We start from the raw sequence: 16964 nt of genomic DNA, 5'->3' as shown, positions 1-16964 counted from the left end.
TACCCTGACTATATAAAGGATATGACTTACCGACAAGCTCATATCGGGATAATTAATGCTACTAGACAGCTTGCACTGCTAGTATAGAGCCACAAAGTTAATTATTCCTAATCAAGATTAATTTTTCCGTGACATTCACTACTGATTTCCCAGAATAATCTATTATTGCTCCTATTCCATGGACGAATCCACGACTGGTCCCATGGAATGGCAATAAACAATTGTTCTGATTCTATGATCGAATCCACAACTTGATCTCATAGAATAGAAATAACTATATTATCTCATTACTCCGATTTCATGATCGAATCCACAACTGGTCTCATAAATGGTAATAGATAAATCTTAATTACTCTGATTATATGGTCGAATCTACGATCCCATAGAATGGTAATGCTCACTTTATTATTCTGAATTCGTAGTCGAATCCTCAGCTGATCTTATGAATTAATAATAAACATCTTATTGCTCATTTTTGTGAATTATTCTCCACCGAATTCCACAATTAGTAATAAATAATCAACAACCGAGCGCCTGAGCTACCTCTAAGTAAGCCCTGATTCAAATGGTGAAGGTGTATTCAACGACGATACACTAATAGTCACCGCACGAACGAGTATTTCAAAAATACAACGAAACGATGAACCTATGCAAAATAGAGAAGAAAATAATAAATAATTAAAAATATTGACCAGGGTGCTGGGAGAACGGACACACGACCGACCGACCGTGTCGTGGTTAATCCCACGCCAGTTTTATATTTTTTTAATGCATTTTTATTATTTTCCATGATTTGATGAAAATTCTCTCATTTTATCAAATCTCTTTCGTCTCGAGGAAACTCCTCGGTTTCATGGTACTTCCATAAATCCATAAAAATAATATAAAATTAAGGAAAGGAGTGTGGGGCGTGACCATTGGCCAACCGGCCATGCCTTGGTCCCAACCGGCCCCACACCCCATGGTTCCTTATTATTTTATTATTTTTATTATTATTTCTCTAATTTCATGAAAAAACTCCTTGATTTCATGGTATTTTGCACAAATCATCAAATAATAATAATAAACTAAAATAAATTATGAAAACTTGTGGGGACCGGGCTTTGGCCGTCCGGCCATGCCCTAGCCGGTCCCACACGCCCCTTTGTTTTATTATTTTATTATTAGTTTTCCTTGAATTCATGAAATTCCTTGACTTCATGGTATTTCTCTCAAATTAGGAAAAATTCCCTCAAATCATCAAAAATACCTAAAAAATATTAAAAATTATGGAAAACTCGTGGGACCATTCCATAGCCAGTCGGCCATGCCTCCATGGTCCCACACGCCCTTGTTTTATTATTTTAATATTTTTTGCTTCCATAAACTCATGAAAACTCCTTCAATTTATGGAAACTCCCTAAATTCATCAAATTTCTCAAAATTCATGAATTTTTCATAAAATCATCAAAATATTATAAAATTAAGGAAAAGGCACCACGGGACCGTGGTCACGACCGGCCGACCATGCCTTGACCACGGCGGTCCCACGCCTCCTCATTCCTTATTATATAATTATTTTTCATCATCTCATGGTGTTTTCCTCAGTTTCGTCGAAACCCTAATTTTGGCATATTTGCTCGAATGGATGCTCAATTGCACGCCAGAAAATATCAAAATTCTCAGGACAGAGACACGGACGCCTTGGGGACACGAGCAAGCTATCTTGAATGACCATGATTGGATATTTGGCCCACGGGAGCCGGTCCCATCAATTTTCACAGTTTTGACCTAATTTGCACAATTGCTCGTATTAGGTCCAAAACTCTTCCAAACACTTTGGATTTTCATGAAGTGATCGTCAGGCGGTCACGTGACAACCCAGGGTCGGTTTCATGACTCCATGGTCGGTCCCTCGCCTCGTCATAATTAATTAGGTTTTCTCACCTAAGGCTCAGACGAGCATTTTTGAATAAATGATTAAGCCAGCATTTAATCATTCTTCCACCAACAAATCGTCAACTCTTCAGGAGTTCTTCGTATTTTCTCACGTGAGCATATGGACACCACATGGTTGATCCACGGTCTCATGTAGTCGCTCCCTCCTTCTTCCCATGGTTGAAATTCTAACGAACCATGAATTGATCATCAATTGATCAAATTAGGGTTTCTGAATCCAAGGATCATCATTCCAGATTCTAACCTTAATAATTTTACGACGACCTCATGGTCATTAATTTTATTAATTGTGCTTGGTTCAACGACCAGTATTCTAATTAATATTTTTTATACGCTGCCAATAATCCATCAGATGAGCAACACATGCTCAGGCGATCAAATATTCAACAATTCATCACATGAGCAACACTTGCTCAGATGAGGAATATTTTCTCAATATTGGTTCAACAATCAATATTCAACGATCTATCGAATGAGCAATACTTGCTCACTTCATCGTAAGAACTATACCTCTGTCTCATAACATGTTCAATTCATGAGTTTCAGAACATCATGTTCAACTCCACGACTACATGGACTCATCGTCCCATCAAACCACGAGACGTCAATCGTGTCACTTGGGGGGATATCACATAGGGTTTTGGTCTGGCGGTCTACGGCACGTGTGTTCAAACACACGATGGAATGTGAGCAAGTCGTGCAATTAGTTGAAGGAATTCACGAGGTAGTGGGTGGAAAATCGACCAAGTATCCACACGTTGAGCAACTGGTTTCAAACACGATCTCCACTTCCCCACTCCTTGATTCCATCAACTGTCACACTTCATGGAATCATGATGTCTACAATTCCAGCAATATAAATAAGTCTTTGAATCATGATTGAATGATCGACATCATCAGTATCATCAATCACGTCTCATCGACAACACGAGATCATAAACTCATCAATTGAGAAACTACGCTCAATTGAGCAATTTCAATCACTCAGAGCTTATCGTATTCGGAATTCACACACCCACAATATTTGATTACCATTGATTCCACACATTTCTTAGCTTCCCTCCTACATATCAACCCATCCTCTCTTGTGGCCGAATTTACTCTGGAACGGTCATTGTCTTGATTTAGGCCGGAGTACTACAGATTGATCTCTCGAATCTAAAGCACCCCCTTTGCAGCGGTGCATCTGTGTGAGGTTTAACATTTCACTCGGTTCGAGGAGTCTCCTCCGTACGGTCGTCTCCTCCATTCCTTAAAAACCAGCAAATCGTTTTTCCCCATCTACAGATTGGCGACTACAGTGGGAGATTAATCTCTCGGTTTCAATCTAAAAATTTCACAAGATGGTTGATCTCAGGTCAGGTTCAGTTACGAATTCTAACAGAAACCGTGCTAGCACTAGCAACAACAACAATCAAAATATCCCGGAGACAATTCCGACCTCCAACATGGATGGTGGTGACACTACTCCTCCTCACGCCGAAAGTCATCCACTGTCCTTACGACACTCTGAAGAAGTCAGAGGAGATCCACCGCCTACCATTGATGATCTTATCAAAGCGCAGGAGACTCTTGCAAAGAACCAGACTGACATGGCTGCTACACAGAAGGAGCTGTGTAATTATCTCAAAACTCTTATTGACAAGATGTCAGAGAAGACTCAAGAGAAGGGAAAGGAGAAGGAGAAATCCTTAGACGACGGTCCTGAAGTAATTCCAATCCATACAGTAGAAGACGACGAAGTCCACAAAACTGCTGCAGACAACTCATCAGCGAAGGGATCATCAAATTTCATCACTCGCGAGGATCTGGAGCACCTTTTGGAGAACCGTGGAAAACACAAAACATCGCATGACCATCGTCATCAACCTCCTTATCCTGCCTCTACGTAGAGGATTCCACTCCCTAGAGGTTACGTTTCTCCAACCTTCACCTTATATGATGGAACTGGCAATGCTCGGGAATATGTCTCTCGTTTTCTCGAATCCCTGGGAGAACATGAACATAATCATGTCGTTCGTCTCAAGGAATTCTCAAAATCTCTAAAAGACAGAGCGTATACCTGGTATAACAACATTACACCAGGGACTATCAACAATTGGGGAGAAATGGTTAACGCATTCTACAGGAAATACTTCTTCGTGTCAGAACAAGTCACCCTCTCCGACCTTGGAAGGATGTTTCAGAAGGTCAGTGAAAATCCCAATGATTATGTCAAAAGATTCAGAGTCCAAGCCCTGGATTGTCATGACCCAAACGTCACGGAGCAACAATTGGTGGACTTGTGCATCAATAGCATGCTCCCGGTCTACATGGCCTTGCTGGAAAACTTTCGATTCCAGACTTTCTCAGAGCTTCATGAAGCCGCCAAGAGGTCGGCAACCATTTCCCCCGCTCTTTTGGAAAGAGCAAAGTCTACAAAGACTGAGGATTCAAAAGACACTCGAGGAAGCAGGCGTTTGATCAACAAGCAGTACAACTTGCAACCTTCAAAAAATGCTGTCGCAGAAGGGATAAAGCGAAAAGCATAACCACAGCACAAGCAGACTTCCTCCACCCCTTCAAAGGCACACAAGAAGGAGAATTCGAAAATCCCTCCTCAGCATACGGAAGATCCAGAAGCACCTGATTTTTCCTGTTCGATGGAAGAAGTTAATGAACTACTCGATGCCTGGATTCAAGATGGTGCAATCAAATTACCTTATGTCAAGAAGGAACTAACTGAAGAGGCCATGGAAAATCCTCGGTATTGCCGTTTCCATAGATACGTCAGCCATCCCACAAGTGATTGCAAAATTTTGAAGCGCATATTCAAGAAAAAATGTCGAATCAGGAGAGTTCAACCTGGGGACTGAGGGAGTGCACAAAACCCCCTCCTAGTCAGACATGTTTGTTGCACTGAACCACATCGTGTCCGGAAGACGTCTGCTTATCCAAGAGACCACCACCGGACCTTCATCCACCGAGACAGAAATGTATGACTGGGGACTGCTCACCACAGTGTACATTAAAGGAAATGTGTTCAAGAGGGCGTTCGTCGATGTTGGTACCGCTGTCAATATCATCCCTTTGAAAACTCTCAGAGCTGCTGGTATTACTCGAAGGGAAGCCACCCGCGCTCCCGTAGAAATCAGGGACCACGAAGGAATCTCCAGAGACGCATACGGATTCATCACTCTCAAAGTTACGGAAAGATTGATCTGCACTGAGGCCAAGTTTTTCATAATCCGGGAAGACCCTGGATACGACATGGTCCTTGGGAGAGCTTGGATTCATGATGGAAGGACAACGATGCCTTCAACACATCCTGTCATCGACAAGGATTCCGAGTCGGAAGACGAAGCAGAGGACGTACCACCGTTTGAGCATCTGGAAGAAGTAAAAACTCTGATGGGACTTACGCAGGAAATTGGAGATAATCCGCATACCTTTGTCAGAAGGTTTCAAGCTCAGGAAAGTCTTATTCCTCCTCATGCTCCAATATTACCAATATTCAGATATGCTACTATGGTACAGGGACTTCTCCCCATGAACAATTTAGCAGTCATCAAAAGCTACGAGTGGGTAACTTCACTTCAGCAATATTACAGTCAATGGTTGGATTCAGAACTTCTTCAAATCGGTCACTCCATCGAGAGGTTTATTGCTGAAGACTTGGCTAAGCATGATCAACACTATGCTGGATACTCTCTTCCGCGCGAGTGTCCATATGGGCCACAATCGTGGAATTCCATCAAACATGGAATTCCGAAACAGCGGAAGATATTCAAGGAACGATCCACCAGCCTAACAAGTTTCATGAAGGGGACCTGGTTCTCAAAGAAGTTCAGCGCGATCTTCATTCTACAAGGAACTCCAATTGGGAAGGACCATTCATGGTCGCTGAGTCCGTGGCCGGAGGATACTACAAATTGACCAACACCGATGGCAGAACCCTACCAGTAATTCACGAAAATTGGTTCAAGGCGTTTATCTGAAATTATTGGACATTTAAGGTATTGGGAGTTTGAAGCACTCATGGCATTGGGATTTTATATTTAGGATTTTCTTTCATTTGTATTTCAATTCCTCCAAAACATTTGCAATACTTGCAATCAGTATTTGAATTCAGCAATTTATCAAAATTCAGTTCATATTTCGTAAAAGAAAATCTCTATCAAATCTACAAGAAAATCCTTAACCATCAGTCAATCCAAAACCATATAAATATCAAAACCCAAGTATAAACCTCACATCTCTCAGAAGTTCAGAAGTTCAAGAGATCAGCAAGAAAAGCTTTCGCTCATCAACATCCTTCAAGATTTGGAAAGCCGCTCTATCCTTGTTCAACTCCTCGGTCAGCTTGGCAATCTTGTCCTCCTTCTCCTTCACAGCATCATTTGGAAAGGGTATGTTATTTTCACATGAATCATTGATAATGTTTATTTGCTTACGAAGCCATTTCACGTTGAGGCCAAGTCTTTCTGAATTCTCCAAGTTAAACTCCCAATCAAAGATTATATCTGGAGTCACGGTATTCCTGGGTATCGTATGCATATCACTCACGACACGCAAGATAACGCCTACTTTCATGGTTAAAGCATAAGCACGCCCAGGGTTCCTGTCAACGATCATGTGGCCAAACTTCTTCCATATCGTCTCGTACAAGCGTGCATATCCAATGGGAACGCTGAATCCACCGACCAGCTCATGATACGGGAGTGAATTGTTAAAGGGAGGATCGAAAGAAACCCCTGCAGTTGGATATTCATACACTATTATACGGTTCTCAGTCACTGGAGCGGCTCCCACGACCAAAGCAACAATTCCTTCGGTATTCTCCGCTGCCATCTCGGTTTCTTCTATCACTGAGGCGACAACCATATGGTCTTCCATAACATCAGCAGCGACCTTCTCATGGCCTCGAAGTGCAGGGATGGCTGTCTCTTCATCAATAAATTCGGAAGGGTTAGAGTTGTCATCATTGGCTCCAGTATCCTCAACTTCGGTATTTAGCACCTAATACGAAGATTACATGAGGTTAGAACCACGAAGCCAAAGAAGATTATGAAACACAGTACGCCCGCATGGAAATATCATCAATGTTCATCATGCTACATTCAAGGCACGAGCAAATAACATGAAAGTCATGAAAACACATTTTACGATGAGTCCGTCTGAAGAAACCGAACTCTGCCCTGTACTAAGATACGAACTGGGAGCAATCTACAAGGAATATGAGGATTGGTCATATGACATTCTCTTCGTATGGATGTCCTCTATGACATGTAAACATTTCATCACAATCCTATGAACGAGCAAGTATATGTGGCCAAAATATCAAGTGACGCGCAATCTGAAAAAGTTCTGGAAGTCTCCTGGAAGTTTTCTATTTCGCCTTTTTCAGGCTCTGAACGTGCTCAAAACTTAAAAAGCTTCATTTCTAAAGCTTGGAAATTTTCTGGGCTTGAATTAGCACATACAGATCATCAAAATCCGACTCCGGACGAAGATTCTACAACGTTTTTACTAAAAGTCGGGTTCTGAATTTTCTGACGACGAAGTTCGACTAAGTTTTCATATATTCACATGGGTTCTCATTCATTCACTCACAAGTCAGCACTTTTATACTTATATGAAGAATATACAGGATATATACTTACTTGAGGAGTCTCAAAGTGTCCAAGGGGTTGGAATTGTCCACATCAACGACAAGAGGAACATCACTTCCATCCGACTCTGAATCTTGGGAATTACCTCCATTCCCATTCCCGGAGGATGATTGAGTTCCAGAATTCTCCATCTCCATGACGACATCCTCCTGTACACGTCCTTTACAATCAATATTTTCATCTATTAAGTACCACATTTGAACAAGTGAAGAAATACTTACAGTTCCTTCGTCACTCAAATCAGCGATTGCTTGTTCAGTAGCGGAAAATTGAAGACCTTCAAGACTTGATGGAGTAAAATTATGCAACAAAATTAACAACATTGGCTTCATGATTCTAATATTAATAGCAATGAAAGTCACGGTGAGAAATATTAGGAACCCACCAAATAACGAACTGGGGACTTCATGGTATTAGGTAACAGCTTATAACTTTTGTTCCTTCCTTCTCCGCCGTGAACAATTTCTCCAATATCTGAAAAATCTGCATGGATTCGAGGTATTACGCTATGACCGTCCTGTAAAGAATTTAATGACATGATCAGAATACAGTTACCATGGTTTCATAAAAGACATGTGGAGAATCTTACTTGAGAACATCCTGGAGATAATTTTCGTTTATCACCAGAAAGGTACTTCAATCTTGGTTGACTAGTGATCATCTCAGCAGACGGAGGAATCTTCACTGGAAGCTGACTAACTGTCACGAATTCATGCAACCTCTCAAATTGTTGATGCCAGAATTCTATATAACCTGGGGTTACATATGCAATCTATCAGAACCAGGAAACCAGTAACTACTCCCTTCCACGTGAGTGTGATCTAAACGAGACGCAAGCTGATCAACTGATGGTTTCCTTCTCCGGTAGTTGGAACACATTGATCCATACCCATTTGTCGAGCCGCCTATCAATGTTGTATTCTTCTACGGCCCACTCTCCATGCATAACGGATAACAAGTGACCAGGAGTACAGCTCAACATGAAGGATCTCTCACCATCATTCGGGTTCACCAGATTTCAGAGTCGTGCTCTCTCCAGTATTGAAAGTCGTTGGTTGAGAAACATAATCAGGAACCGACACCCACGGACGAAAGTCGAACTCCGATTCTTCATCCAACACATCAATGAGGCGTGCTTTAGACCGAGGCTGCTTTGTAGACCAACGCATGATTCGGGCATTATCTTTCTCGGCGAAGATGTGACGGGCATCAGTATTTGGTCCTTGCAGGATTACGTGGGATAGGCGCATAATTCTTGAAGTGCTCCCACATCAAAGCTTGAAGAAACATCGTGTTAACATAACACTCAATCTTCATGAAGCCATTCGACACGCTGGAATCTAACACCAAGGAGTCTAAGTTAGAATACAAGGAACCCAGGAATAAGCTACCTATTGGGAGTTGCTCACCTTGAGCCATCTTAATAGCAAAAGGGATTACGAAAGGCTTCAACAAATGTCCACTGTCTTCGAATATGTCTCTGGATAACCATAAGCATAAGAAAGCGGCAATAGGTAACATACCGGTGATGGGACTATCAGAAACTTCATCTCTTGGCCACCAACGTGTCAACCAATGGGCATAACAACCTTTACTACCAGACGCCTTGTTCACTTCTTCCATCGCAGCTGTCAGAGTGTCAAAAACCACTTTTTCCTCATCCGAAAGACCTCCAGAGAAATTACCTGTAATCGGGAGATGCATCAAAGCAGCCACATCTTCTAAGGTAACAGTAAATTCTCCCCATCTACATATGAAGGTATGAGTGGGAACACACCAACGGGCCAGCAAAGCCACGATACTTTTCACATCATGATTAATAGACAAGTCTCCAGAAGGTTGAATAGCTCTCGTCACTTGCGCCTGGTTGAGCATAGCCCTGACATGAGGGAAACCCAACATATGCCTTGCCCATCCAGAAATTTTTTCCAAAGGGCGTCGAGAAAGCTTAAACTCTATGGTCGATGCAAGGAAAAGCCCTCGTTCGAGATAAAGACGTATTACCATCTTCGGGGTCACCAATTTCTTCTGAGACACAGTCCTAGGGTTGATCATAAGATGATATACTGGGGACTTGAGATATGCTTCAGCTCCTTTTGGATCCTCCTCAAGAATGCGTCGTCTATATTCGGAATGTTCTTCACGCCAGTGGCATCCTCCTCTTCTTCACCAATGGAGGTATCGTCCATGCGTGCATCATCCCTGGAGATGTCATCATCATAATGCGATTCGTTCCTTGAAGTATCGTCGGCTGAGGAATTGGTCATTTTGCTAAAACAATTGCAAAGTCCACATTACATTCTACTTCAGTATGCTGGCCAGACACGAATCAAAGAAATACGGCAAAAATGGTAACTCTTAATTCTTACCTTTTGTACTTCCACTAACAATAGTGATAGTAACGGTAGAGTTAACGCCTCAAACTCGTTCGTCTCTTCGAAAACTGCAAAAACGAACGAAACTTTATTAATTTCGAAACTGATTTTTCATAAAATCACGAACACAATATTCATAATGTGAACATTCACACAACTGACCTATGAAGTTCATAACAATAAAATATTTCATCATAAATATATTGCCTATCTTCGAAGGTTCCTCAAAACCCACGTTTCTGATTTTTCGAAAAAATAGCAATTAATGCAACATTGCTTACATAAATTCTCAAGAATTTTATCTAATGAAAACAAATTCATGCAAATAAAATATACCATCATATTTTAGACAATATATGTCACGGCTGCATATATATATATATATATATAAATCCTTCGTATCGTCGTTATTTGTCTTTAAAAACGAAGGTTTATTTCAAAAAGTATTGTGAAAGCTCACATATCATACATATGATAAAGTTTTGTATTTACGTGAAAGCTCATAAGCAAAATTTTATCACTGGACACAAGTTCATCATACATATTTTCCTTCGTGTCATCGTTATTTGTCTTTAAAACGAAGGATTATTCCGATTTCATGAAAATTCACTTCTTTTATGATAAAATCTTGGTACACATGAAAAATCATAAACTAAGTTTTATCACTGGACCTAGGTTCATATAAAAAAAATCTCTCATAAATCAAGGATTATAGTTAGTTTTCAAAACTAATGACTGAACGAATATACGTTTTCAAAAAACGAGGGTTTTTTCATAAAACTCACACTAATATACACACATGTATATAACTTCATCATGATAAAAGTATGAACAACTCATGAGGATCATAAACATCAGCAAACAAAAAAAAAATACACGTACCTGGTCGGCCGGAATTTGGCCGGCGGCAATAGACGGCGACTGGCGGCGGCGGCGCTGATCCCAGCGATCTTTTCCTGCTGCTGGCGTGAAGATGCTGAGATGTGGAGAGCTGGTCGTGGAAAAAAAGAAAGAAAAGGATTAATCCCTTTTATATCAATTTTATTTCCAAAACCTAATCTTCTAAGGATTTCCTTATTGGGCCCGACCCGCGGATCCTAACTGACCACGGACTCGTCGTCTAAACCAGCGGTTCAACACCAATTTATGCTCATCAAACGACGCTCCAATCATGACATTGAATCCTTCATCAAGTCGTGGTTTTCTCATGCTCTCTAAATCCGGTAATATCTCAACTTACGACTAAGTTCAATTACTGGTATTATTATTTATGGCCAGAAAATCACCATTTAATGCTGACTGAGGAACACAGCTTTCCTCAGTAAGCATGGGACTTAATGTAGATGGTGGATTTTCGACAAAGGATAAATTCGTAAACTCATAATTATACGAAGCTCTGATTCAGCAATCAGACGTGAGTATCGAGACACGGGTCTCTCATCGAATTCTCAACGGAGAGTACTTTCTCTCAGAGTACATGTAGATATGTAGTCTCACGACTGGACAACAGCATATCTCATGAATACTGAATACTTTCAGTGATTATTTCTATATAGTATCACGAGATGGACGGCTCCTAGACAGCTTGCTCTGCTAGTATAGAGCAATAACGTCTTCAGGAACAAACAATAAGTTTACCCTGACTATATAAAGGATATGAATTACCGACAAGATCATATCGGGATAATTAATGCTCCTAGACAGCTTGCTCTGCTAGTATAGAGCCACAAAGTTAATTATTCCTAATCAAGATTAATTCTGCCGTGACATTCACTACTGAATTCCCAGAATAATCTATTATTGATCCTATTCCATGGTCGAATCCACGACTGGTCCCATGGAATAGCAACAACAATTTCTCCTATTCCATGGTCGAATCCACGACTGGTCCCATGGAATGGCAATAAACAATTGTTCTGATTCTATGATCGAATCCACAGCTTGATCTCATAGAATAGCAATAACTATATTATCTCATTACTCCGATTTCATGATCGAATCCGCAACTGGTCTCATAAATGGTAATAGATAAATCTTAATCACTCTGATTCTACGGTCGAATCTATGATCCCATGGAATGGTAATGCTCACTTTATAATTCTGAATTCGTAGTCGAATCCTTAGCTGATCTTATGAATTAATAATAAACATCTTATTGCTCAGTTTTGTGAATTATTCTCCACCGAATTCCACAATTGGTAATAAATAATCAACAACCGGGCGCCTGAGCTACCTCTAAGTAATCCCCGATTTAAATGGTGAAGGTGTATTCAACGACGATACACTAACAGTCACCGCACGAACGAGTATTTCAAAAATACAACGAAACGATGAACCTATGCAAAATAGAGAAGAAAATAATAAATAATTAAAAATATTGACCAGGGTGCTGGGAGCACGGACACACGACCGACCGACCGTGTCGTGGTCAATCCCACGCCAGATTTATATTTTTTTAATGCATTTTTATTATTTTCCATGATTTGATGAAAATTCTCTCATTTTATCAAATCTCTTTCGTCTCGAGGAAACTCCTCGGTTTCATGGTACTTCCATAAATCCATAAAAATAATATAAAATTAAGGAAAGGAGTGTGGGGCGTGACCATTGGCCAACCGGTCATGTCTTGGTCCCAACCGGCCCCACACCCCACGGTTCCTTATTATTTTATTATTTTTATTATTATTTCTCTAATTTCATGAAAAAACTCCTTGATTTCATGGTACTTTGCACAAATCATCAAATAATAATAATAAAATAAAATAAATTATGGAAACTTGTGGGACCGGGCCTTGGCCGGCCGGCAGGCCATACCCTAGTCGGCCCCACACGCCCCTTTGTTTTATTATTTTATTATTAGTTTTCCTTGAATTCATCAAATTCTTTGATTTCATGGTATTTCTCTCAAATTAGGACAAATTCCCTCAAATCATCAAAAATACCTAAAAAATATTAAAAGTTATGGAAAACTCGTGGGACCGGTCCATAGTCGGTCGGCCATGCCTCCATGGTCCCACACGCCTTTGTTTTATTATTTTAATATTTTTTGCTTCCTTGAACTCATGAAAACTCCTTCAATTCATGGAAACTCCCTAAATTCATCAAATTTCTCAAAATTCATGAATTTTTCATAAAATCATCAAAATATTATAAAATTAAGGAAAATTCACCACGGGACCGTGGTCACGACCGGCCGACCATGCCTTGACCACGGCGGTCCCACGCCTCCTCATTCCTTATTTTATAATTATTTTTCATCATCTCATGGTGTTTTCCTCAGTTTCGTCGAAACCCTAATTTTGGCATATTTTCTCGAATGGATGCTCAATTGCACGCCAGAAAATATCAAAATTCTCAATACAGAGACGTGGACGCCTTGGGGACACGAGCACGCTATCTTGAACGACCAAGATTGGATCTTTGGCCCACGGGAGCCGGTCCCATCAATTTTTACAGTTTTGACCTAATTTGCACAATTGCTCGTATTAGGTCCAAAACTCTTCCAAACACTTTGGATTTTCATGAAGTGATCGTTAGGAGGTCACGTGACAACCCAGGGCCGGTTTCATGACTCCATGGTCGGTCCCTCGCCTCGTCATAATTAATTAGGTTTTCTCACCTAAGGCTCAGACGAGAATTTTTGAATAAATGATTAAGCCAGCATTTAATCATTCTTCCACCAACAAATCGTCAACTCTTTAGGAGTTCTTCGTATTTGCTCACGTGAGCATATGGACACCACATGGTTGATCCACGGTATCATGTAGTCGCTCCCTCCTTCGTCCCATGGTTGAAATTCTAACGAACCATGAATTGATCATCAATTGATCAAATTAGGGTTTCTGAATCCAAGGATCATCATTCCAGATTCTAACCTTAATAATTTTACGACGACCTCATGGTCATTAATTTTATTAATTATGCTCGGTTCAACGACCAATATTCTAATTAATATTTTTGGTACGCTGCCAATAATCCATCAGATGAGCAACACATGCTCAGGCGATCAAATATTCAACAATTCATCACATGAGCAACACTTGCTCATATGAGGAATATTTGCTCAATATTGGTTCAACAATCAATATTCAACGATCCATCGAATAAGCAATACTTGCTCACTTCATCGTAAGAACTATACCTCTGTCTCATGACATGTTCAATTCATGAGTTTCAGAACATCATGTTCAACTCAAAGACTACATGGACTCATCGTCCCATCAAACCACGAGACGTCAATCGTGTCACTTGGGGGGATATCACATAGGGTTTTGGTATGGCGGTCTACGGCACGTGTGTTGAAACACACGATAGAATGTGAGAAAGTCGTACAATCAGTTGAAGTAATTCACGAGGTAGTGGGTGGAAAATCGACCAAGTCTCCACACGTTGAGCAACTGGTTTCAAGCACGATCTCCACTTCCCCACTCCTTGATTCCATCAACTGTCACACTTCATGGAATCATGGTGTCTATAATTTCAGCAATATAAATAAGTCTCTGAATCATGATTGAATGATCGGCATCATCAGTATCATCAATCATGTCTCATCGAGAACACGAGATCATCAACTCATCAATTGAGAAAGTACTATCAATTGAGCAATTTCAATCACTCAGAGCTTATCGTATTCGGAAATCACACACCCACAATCTTTGATTACCATTGATTCCACACATTTCTCAGCTTCCCTCCTACAGCTCAACCCATCCTCTCTTGTGACCGAATTTACTCTGGAACGGTCATTGTCTTGATTTAGGCCGGAGTACTACAGATTGATCTCTCGAATCTAAAGCACCCCCTTTGAAGCGGTGCATCTGTGTGAGGTTTAAAATTTCGCTCGGTTCGAGGAGTCTCCTCCGTACGGTCGTCTCCTCAATTCCTTTAAAACCAGCAAATCGTTTTTCCCCATCTACAAGGAGAAGGGTTGATCTTAGGGAGGGAAGCAAAGAAGGTGTTTGAGATCATAGTGTTGAATTATGAAGGTGTGGCTGTTTATGACTTGTGTATCAGAAAATGGTTTCTGGCTACTTGTGTTGATAACACTTGTGTTATGTCTTTGTTGAAATAGATCGAAAACCTATTTATGCAAGTCATTTGAGCGCAACCCTGATTTCGTAGGAAATAGAGAATATTAAGTAGTGGATTAGTGGAGTTGTGTAAGAGGTGGTGATAATTACGTGGTCACGTCTTCACCCACTACTTTCACCGTTGTTAATCGTTCGTCTTTTCCTGACACGTTCTCGTAATGGACGTGTTGCACGTCGCACGCTGTAAACCGCCAGACCAATAACCCAGTAAGTATCCCCCAGTTTGTGACATTTTTGATGTCTCGAATAAGTGGGTCAAGTCGTGGGACTTTCCACGGAGAATATCATATGGTGCTATTAGGTGAAACGACTAAGTTGTTTGTGAGGCCGACATAAAATATCGTATGTATTCGATGCATGTAAAGCAACTCAAATTAATCGATATATATGAAGCATCGTTGTTTTAGAGCTTGATTGAATAAGTCGCGGATTAAGCGCCTTAAAGGAGGTAGCATTATCGACCACCTTTGGGTGATCGTTTGTGCCTCTAGGTACACGCTATCACTTGGTCGATCACTGCTCGTGGAGGAGGGGTGGACGGTGATCATGGCGTCACCCTCCTGACCATCTAGAATCTGATCCAAACCGTTCGACCAAGCTAGCAAAGTTTGTCGGACAAGATGATTTGCGGCAGTTGAACGCTGCCGCTGATTATATTTTAGGGTTTGAAGCTGCACGACCAACCCCTCTTTGGGCGAGCCTTCCGGGACATCGACCCCTAGTTCGAACAGGCCGGTCGGCCATGTGTGGAGGTGGGTCAACGGTGATCACACTGACATCTTCGGGGTCACCTAAAATTGAATCTAAGACTCTCAACTAAGCCGACGAAAATGGATGGTCGTGATTGATTTGCGACAGTAAGGCGTTGCTGCAAAACGCAATTTTAGGATTTTCAAAGCATCGCGTTCACCCTACTTTAGGCGAATGATTTGATGTGCTCTGGCTTTGTATTGGACAGGTCGATCGACCAAGGGAGAGCTTGGGCCGTCGGTGAACACATCGGCATCTCTTTGATCGCTCGAAATGCGATCCAAGCCGTCTAAGTTGGACGGACGTGATGCGTTTTGAGACCGTTTTTGCCGGCCTCAATTTGTTTGAGCTATTTTATGCAGCGTGAACGCCCATGTTTGGGTCGGAGTTCGATGCACTTGTAAATGAGGGGAATAAGACTCGGTCGACTAGGGCACTAGTGGGCCCGCCGGTGGTCACTATGGTGATTGCCTAGTTTCACTAGGAATAGTCTAATCTTGTTAAATTGTGTGGCCGTGATTATTTTTGAGACTGATATTAACAGTCGAGATTTTCTTTAAGGAATAAATATGTGTTCGATCACGCTAAATTTAATTAAAAAAGTGCGTGAACGCGTTGATCTCTTTGTCAGAGAGCGATGTAGCCTGAGTATTTTTGTGCAGATCCCAATACTGGCACTTCGGGAGATTCATGCTACTCTGCTGAGAGTGAGCATCGATAGTCATGTCATGTCAATATTGAGAGTTCGACTGGGAACATAGCATATGAAAATAATAGGCAAGTCATGCATTAGTTAATAATGCTGGCAGAAAATAGAATTCACAGAATATTTGGGATTGCTACTACGCGCACCATTCTGAGTGAATTTCATATTTATACTGAGTTGATCAATACATATATATATAAGTAAAGAGGATTGAACACTCATTACTTTCAAATGGCTTTTGTTCCTTTGCAGGATGACAGCGTATTAAAATACAAGGTTTCACGATTTTGGCCCTGAACTAAAAACCACCATCAAAATTAAATCCCCTGCTTAGCACGTAACAGTGACATTGTTGCGGGGTAAGAAATAGATGGTGACATACATAATGTAAAAGGACGAGATAAAGGAAGCTTACCCAAAGGAGCTTGATCGACCGTCATTAAGCCACTCGTGC

The sequence above is a fragment of the Papaver somniferum genome, chromosome 1, assembly GCF_003573695.1.
Source record: "Papaver somniferum cultivar HN1 chromosome 1, ASM357369v1, whole genome shotgun sequence".
Taxonomy (NCBI): Eukaryota; Viridiplantae; Streptophyta; class Magnoliopsida; order Ranunculales; family Papaveraceae; genus Papaver; species Papaver somniferum.
Note: the sequence above shows the minus strand (reverse complement) of the source record.